This window comes from Etheostoma spectabile, chromosome 16, assembly GCF_008692095.1.
Source record: "Etheostoma spectabile isolate EspeVRDwgs_2016 chromosome 16, UIUC_Espe_1.0, whole genome shotgun sequence".
Classification (NCBI taxonomy): Eukaryota; Metazoa; Chordata; class Actinopteri; order Perciformes; family Percidae; genus Etheostoma; species Etheostoma spectabile.
This window is the reverse complement of record NC_045748.1, coordinates 24389161-24396913: the sequence shown is the minus strand read 5'-3', so window position 1 is coordinate 24396913 and position 7753 is coordinate 24389161. Positions and strand designations below refer to the sequence as shown.

General features: G+C 41.3%; 1 long non-coding RNA gene across 1 annotated transcript in view; it reads right to left on the bottom strand.

Moving 5' to 3' along the window:
- Window positions 1-4835: 4835 nt before the first annotated feature.
- LOC116704396 (uncharacterized) overlaps window positions 4836-7753 on the bottom strand; it is a 5473-nt gene continuing 2555 nt past the window's right edge. The window contains exons 2-3 of the long non-coding RNA XR_004335671.1: window positions 7108-7110; window positions 4836-4956 (exon numbers count right to left, since the gene is read on the bottom strand). This is a non-coding gene — a long non-coding RNA (uncharacterized LOC116704396). The remainder of the gene's footprint in view (window positions 4957-7107; window positions 7111-7753) is intronic.

The following is a 7753-nucleotide window of genomic DNA, read 5'->3' as shown; positions in this document are numbered from 1 at the left end:
TCAGTGTGTTCGGATGCTGACGGTTAGAAGTTTAATGAAGATAAATCTGGCTGAACTGATAAGCCCCGCCCCTTCCAAATGGCCTCGTCTCTTCTGCTGAGAGACCCCCGCTGCCGCCCCTTGGATTCTTCATTATCATCGCATGACAATAGTAATTCTCAAATAATACTCAGATGACAGATTTAAAGTATAGAATACCAAACAAATATCTTGGTAATGCTATCAAAGCAGATAGTATTGGTTTTATTTGAGACAGACATGAGACAAAATTCAGTTTTAGGACTGAGAAACACTAAATCAATTATTAAAAATGATCTCACATTACAGTACAGTATTCACCTGAAAGAGTCCAAACCTGTGCAGCTGCCCTTGGAATTGGTATTCACAGTCATAACTGTGTGTGTGTGTGAGCAGGTGTTGCAGCAGTGAAATATGTTTTGTAGACAGGAAGTGACTCATTACAGTGTTGTGTCGTGTTGTCGCCTCTGGCAGTCTAGGCCTCTGGTTAACGAACAGATGATGTGACGGGTTACAAGACAAGGACACACACACACACACACACACACACACACACACACTCAGGTTGGATTCTTTTTGAGTACATATTTCACAAACCAGCAATGTGCATTACAAGGATATGAGCACAGTCCGAAATGAACCCTTGCCAAGCGCCAAATGTTTGGCGAGGAAATGTCAGAGAGCTAGCGCCACTTGGCGGAGAAAGGGTTGTACCAAAATATTTTTCAGACGTCATTTTGGTGAAGCAGGAGCTACGTCATTGGGTTCCTGTGCTGACTGCACGTCGACGCTTCGGAACGCCTGCCACCACGTCACGTCTGTTTACCGATCACTAATTAGCCAGTAGCTACGCGCCGACTTTTGGCGGGAGCCTTCCAAAAGAAAGCACGATCTAACTGGAGGATTGACCATTAGGACTTGCAGCCCCCACCAGAGAGTTTTAAAAGACTGTAGTACATATACACTCACCTAAAGGATTATTAGGAACACCTGTTCAGTTTCTCATAATGCAATTATCTAATCAACCAATCACGTGGCAGTTGCTTCAATGCAGTTAGGGGTGTGGTCCTTGTCCAGACCATCTCCTGAAGGCAAGGCAAGGCAAGGCAGCTTTATCTGTATAGCACATTTCAGCAACAGGGCAATTCAAAGTGCTTTACACAAAATCAGTTAAACAGATAAAACACAAGTACAAACAGTTAAAAATCACAAGCATTAAAAACCGGTAAAACACATGAATAGACAGTTAAAAACCAAAAAGAAACATTAGGACACATAAAACAACAATAAAAGTTACAGTGCAGCATAAGAAATTTAAAGAAATGAGCATTCATTTAAAGAAAGGCAGCATCAAAAAGAAAGGTCTTCAGCCTTGATTTAAAAGAACTGAGAGTAGCAGCGGATCTCAGGTTTCTGGGAGTTTATTCCAGATATGAGGAGCATAGAAACTGAAAGCTGCTTCACCCTGTTTGGTTCTGACTCTGGGGACAGAAAGTAGACCTGTCCCAGATGACCTGAGAGGTCTGGGGGGTCATAGTGTAGTAGTAGAGTTCAGATGACCTGAGTGGTCTGGGGGGGTCAGTGTAGTAGTAGACCTGTCCAGATGACCTGAGTGGTCTGGGGGGGTCATAGTGTAGTAGTAGACCTGTCCCAGATGACCTGAGTGGTCTGGGGGGTCATAGTGTAGTAGTAGACCTGTCCAGATGACTGAGAGGTCTGGGGGGTCATAGTGTAAGTAGACCTGTCCAGATGACCTGAGAGGTCGGGGGGTCTAGTAGTAGTAGACCTGTCCCAGATGACATGAGTGGTCTGGGGGGGTCATAGTGTAGTAGTAGACCTGGCCCAGATGACCTGAGGGTCTGGGTGGGTCATAGTGTAGTAGCAGATCAGAAATGTATTTTGGACCTGAACCGTTAAGTGAACCGTTAACCGTGAACCGTTAACTGAACTCCAAACTGAATGTCAGAATGGGAAAGAAAGGTGATTTAAGAAGTTTTGAGGGTGGCATGGTTGTTGGTGCCAGACGGGCCGGTCTGAGTATTTCACAATCTGCTCAGTTACCGGGATTTACACCCACAACCATTTCTAGGGTTTACAAAGAATGGTGTGAGAAGGGAAAAAACATCCAGTATGCGGCAGTCCTGTGGGCGAAAATGCCTTGTTGATGCTATGAGTTCACTGTACTAAAATGGCCCCCACAGTCACCAGATCTCAACCCAATAGAGCATCTTTGGGATGTGGTGGAACGGGAGCTTCGTGCCCTGGATGTGATCCCACAAATCTCCGTCAACTGCAAGATGCTATCCTCTCAACATGGGCCGACATTTCTAAAGAATGCTTTCAGCACCTCGTAGAATTAAGGCTGTTCTGAAGGCGAAAGGGGGTCAAACAGTATTAGTATGGTGTTCCTACTTATCCTTTAGGTGAGTGTATATTATGACTAGTGAAGTCTTAGTCTAGTCTAATATCCTCACAGTGTCAGGTTGACTTCTGGTCAACAACCCAGCAACACTGTCTCTAAACAGCACCTGTTTACTGGTTCCACTTATTATTCCACTTATTTAGTCTTTATTCATCATCCTCATGTCTTACTCATTATTTATTCATCCTTCTCAATCTCTATTCCAGAGCTGTTCATGCTTTTCATATTGTAAAATAATAACATTATACTATTTATTCCAGCATCCTCTGCACTATGCTTCACCTTTAACCCTCATGTTGTCCTTGGGTCAAATTGTCCCGTTTTCCTATATCAATGTTCTTTTTAATTCCCCAAAATAACATGACTGATTCCACCCAACGCTCTTTGGCAAGTACAAATCTCTACTTTCATTAATTTTGGGGCGTCTTATTCAATTTTATAGCATTTGAAAAACAAAATAAATGGAAGTGGTTTTGAAATAGTATTGAGTAAAAGTTGACATATTCCAGTCTGTGATTATTCATCAACATCCATTCCTTTAATTTTAGTCTAAATAATTCCTAATTTCTCCTTTTCTAACTCAAAACATTAGGTATAATTTTCTACAAATGAGGTTTGACCATAAACTCCAAAAATAACTGAAACTAAAGTTAATACGTTAGTGTTGCGTAGTGTTCAAAACGTCAAAAAAGTGACATTCAAAAAAGCATCAAAGGTGTTAATAAAGGGACAAATTTGTATTGTAAAATCAAAAAACGCGTCAACAAAAGGGTTTGATTTTCAATTTTGATCTGAAGACAACACAAGGGTTAAAATAATAACTATCACAATTCACTCCTGCATACTTTGCACTTCTCATTGCACCACTGTTTCTGTTTAAAGTATGTATGTAGAAATATATATATATATATATTAGTGTACAGTATATATTTAGATTGTTTTGTATGTGTAGGCGCATTGTGAGTAATGATGTTCCAAAGAAAAATTCCTCGGATGTGTCCTCATGGCAAATAAAGCCGATTCTGAATCTAATGTTCCACTTCCGGGATTGCCCCGGATTTTCTGTTTCCTTCGGCTTTCTTTGTGTTGGAATTTTGAAATCATTTTAATTTGGTGGATTTCTGAGGACTATTGAGTGCTCATCAGATCTCTGCAGGGTAAATTGAGACAGCTAGCTAGACTATCTGTCCAATCTGAGGACTATGGTTACCTGGTCCTCAGATCTCTGCAGGGTAAATCCAGACAGCTAGCTAGACTATCTGTCCAATCTGAGGACTATGGTTACCTGGTCCTCAGATCTCTGCAGGGTAAATCCAGACAGCTAGCTAGACTATCTGTCCAATCTGAGGACTATGGTTACCTGGTCCTAAGATCTCTGCAGGGTAAATCCAGACAGCTAGCTAGACTATCTGTCCAATCTGAGGACTATGGTTACCTGGTCCTCAGATCTCTGCAGGGTAAATCCAGACAGCTAGCTAGACTATCTGTCCAATCTGAGTTTTCTCTCGCACGACTATTATTCTACTACTATATAGAGTTTAGCGCCCCCCCCATGACGATTGCGATTGGTTTACAGAGCACGTTGTCCTCCCATTCCCGAATGCTATGTGGAGTAGCCAGACCCTCTATGGCTCTTCAATTTAGAGATGAAAAGCAATCCTCCCAGACTCATGAGGACCATTTAGCTGTAAAGGTCCTGACACACCAAGTCGACAGCCAAGAACTACTGGCGACGAAACCCGATCGTTCTCTTGGCAAAGAGGCGTCCCTGCGTTGGGGAGCGGAGGGGCCGAGCCACTGGCTTGTTCCACCCAACGTGCCTTCACGCTACGCCGGTTACAGAAAATGAGCCGAATGAAGTTGTCACCCACCTGGCGATAGCCATGTGCTTTCCTACGATGTGACAAGAGCATGTGAATCATAGACAGTTAAAGAAGTGGACCACCAGGTCCCGTTGTTCTGTTTGGAGACCAGTGAAGTCTATTAGAAGCTCTTTCCCGGTGATGCTGACCGTTACTGCGCAGCCTCCAACTGAGCTTGAAGACGTAGATGGGACGTGTCTGAAAGTTGTAAGTCTTCTGGTAGCTGTGCAAGAGAAATCTCAATCATTCCCAATCAGCAGAGACGGAGAGGTAGGTATATGTTAGGAGATAACATAGACACAGGCTAATTACTGCTAACTAACATGCTAGTTAACATTAGTAATTAAACCTAAACAGCTAATCTAAGTCCAAACTATCTGCCAGCTTACCCTGTACTGTACGGTAATTTCTCTACTATGCAATAGTAAGTCGCGTGGTTATGACACAATTGTTAGCCTATTTTAACAAAACGTCTCTAATGGAGCCTTTTATACATTGTTGTGTTTCTTTAGAAAAAAACAACAGACAAATAGAGTCTTTAAACTCTTCAGATGTAAAGTTATTCGCTGTCAAAGTGACGTCAAAATGAATGGGAGTCAATGGGATGCTAAATGCGGTTGATGGCTTATTAGCAGCAAAATGGTACCATGGGAGCTACTATTAGAGAGTAGAGGCGTACCCCCTTGGTGTGAATGAAAGATTAAGTTGTTACATGTTTACATATCTCATAATCAGGTCAAATTAAATCCATTTTCATCTCGTCGGGACCTGGAAATAGTTATTCATGGTTTTATCTCCTCTCGGCATGATTATTGTAATTTTCTGTATTTTTGCCGTGCCCCACTCCACGCTCTACAAACTCCCAACGATATAAAATGCAGCTGCTAGACTTTAACGGGCACAAGGAGAAGGCAACGCATCACTCCTGTTCTGGCTCACCTGTACTGGCTGCCAGGGAAAAATCTAGAATATATTTTAAAATGTGTTTATCAAAGCATTAAACGGACTTAGCGGAATGCAAAAAAAGGTTGTGGGACCATAAAGACAAATAAATAAATGAAATGGAAACTGAATCTCCCAGATACTGTATGTATTGATATCACACACACACACACACACACACACACACACACACACACACCAATAAAAGCTAAGCCAAGCTCCTTTCTAACACAGGGAGTCAAACAGTGAAAAAAAAAAAATTACAACTTATACAGTATATCTACTTAAAATATCTACTTTTGTTTTTAAAAAGTCCAGACGCTTTTGCCCTCATGACATTTAGTTATGCCAATACTCAAAATGATGTCTTATTTATTGATCTCACACACACACACACACACACACACACACACAAGTGTTTTTGTTGTCTAAAACAGTTCTCCCACATACAGTATTTGGAGTCATCCAGTGCAAAAATAAACATAATGATCATTATAACTGATATAAAAAGGACAAACTACATTTCTTTTAAAAAATAAATTAAAAAAGGCCCAATCTTATGCCAAAACTCAAAACAGTAACGGTTTAGAAGGGTAATGGACGACCTTTGGTCCCATCTTACTAGTCTAAGATACACCAAGATATACCCTAAGATAATTTTTGGGGGCTTTTTCTTTTATTCGATAGTAAGTAAGTAAACTTTATTTAATTAGCACCTTTCACAGGCAAGAAGGGTCACAAAGTGCTTTACAGCAAACAGCAAATAAAACAGCAACACATGAGATACTAAGCCATGTTGCTGGTTATTAAAAGCTTGTCTAAAAAGACGTGTCTTGAGGTGTTTTTTTAAAGTTTCCACAGAATCTAAGGCTCTCAAGGCCAAAGGGAGAGCGCTCCAGAGCCTCAGCGCCGCCACAGAAAAGGCTCGACCCCCTCTGGTGTAACTGTCTGAGGGACCGTGCTACTGAGATTACAGTATACGTTAGTCCATATTTTTGATAATTCCATTAGTGTGGGAATTCATACGGTAATTAAAAACAAATTTAACAAATAAGAGTTTAAAAAGGGATGTTTGTTCTAGAATGGTGCTAAAATATTTTACATTAAAAATATTTTGTTTACATTTTGTTCTTGAATACAAATGGTATTTTTAATGTTGAAGTCAAAGGTCAAATGACCAGAGTTTAGTGAAGGCCACACCTGTTGCATTGTGGGTAAAAGGGTATACAGAGAGAGCCAACGTGGCTTTAGAGGAAAAATATACGGGCTCAAACTAAGATTTTGCACGGTATTTCAGCCTAGTTATGTTTATTTAATATTGGTTGTAATTTCTTCGCATTTAATGCACGCTCTGCGCGGTTGTGATGCAAACATTGTGGGGCCCGTCTAGTTAAGGAAATGTGTTTAAGAGACTGTATAATGACTGAAAGAAGTTTATTTGACTCACTGTATTTCATGTGTTCATTTTCTTTGTAGTTTTAACGGTGTCTTACAATAAATATTAAAAGGACCTCTGTATGATGCGTGGCCGTATTCTATTGGACCAGTGTAATTACATCTGGTTTTAAAACGTGTTCTGAGGACAGTTAAAAGGTCTCGGCCTGAAGACCTGAGTGAGCGACCAGGAGTGTATAGGCGTGCAATAGATCTTGGATGTAAGCGGGAGCTAGACCATGCAAGGCTCTATAAGTAGTGATTACAATTTTAAAATGCATTTTAAAACCTATTGGTAGCCAATGAAGAGCCCTAAGCACTTGTTTAATACAGACAGTGGATGAAAGGAAAGGTGGGAGAGGGAGAGGGGATGACGCGCAGCAAAGGGTCGCAAGTGGAGTCAAAGCGGGTCGCTGCCATGGGGCGCACGCTCTTACTGGGTGAGCTAGAGGTCGCCCCGCACATCAATCGTTGCTATCCCTCGGATGACGTGTTGCCGGCCTCATACGGGCGTAATGTGTGACAGACCTGCCTTCCATTGGTTTCCAAGACAAAACGAAGCACACCGTAGGAAACAAAACGGATGGTTAGCATCAGAGCTAGCGCCAATTGGCGGCCGGGATTTCCCAAACTACGGACATAAAGTCGATTCTTGGATGTAAGAATTTGGATTTATTGCTGATATTGATAGAAAACCTCCTGTAGGGGCTACAAAGACACCACCGTGCTGGCCAGAGTGTTAGCCTGTAGCTGGAAAAGACGATAATTCTCTAGCTCTTATGGCTGTAAAATGATTAAAATTTGACTCGGAGATGCTATTTTTTGTTGTTTTTTGACGTGTACGACAAGCTCGGGCGGATAGGGTTAAAGTCCTTAACCTAAAGTTTATATTTTTATAATACTGATTTGTCTAGTTCAATAAGAAAGAGGACTATTTTGATAAACCATGCTCCCAAAATACACTTTTGCACATTTCAAAAAGGATTTTTCCATGATTGGGGAGTTTTCCAGGAGGAAAAACTGATTTGCAAAATGCTCCAGTGGCCTAGAAGTCCTGGAAGCTTTATATCCCATC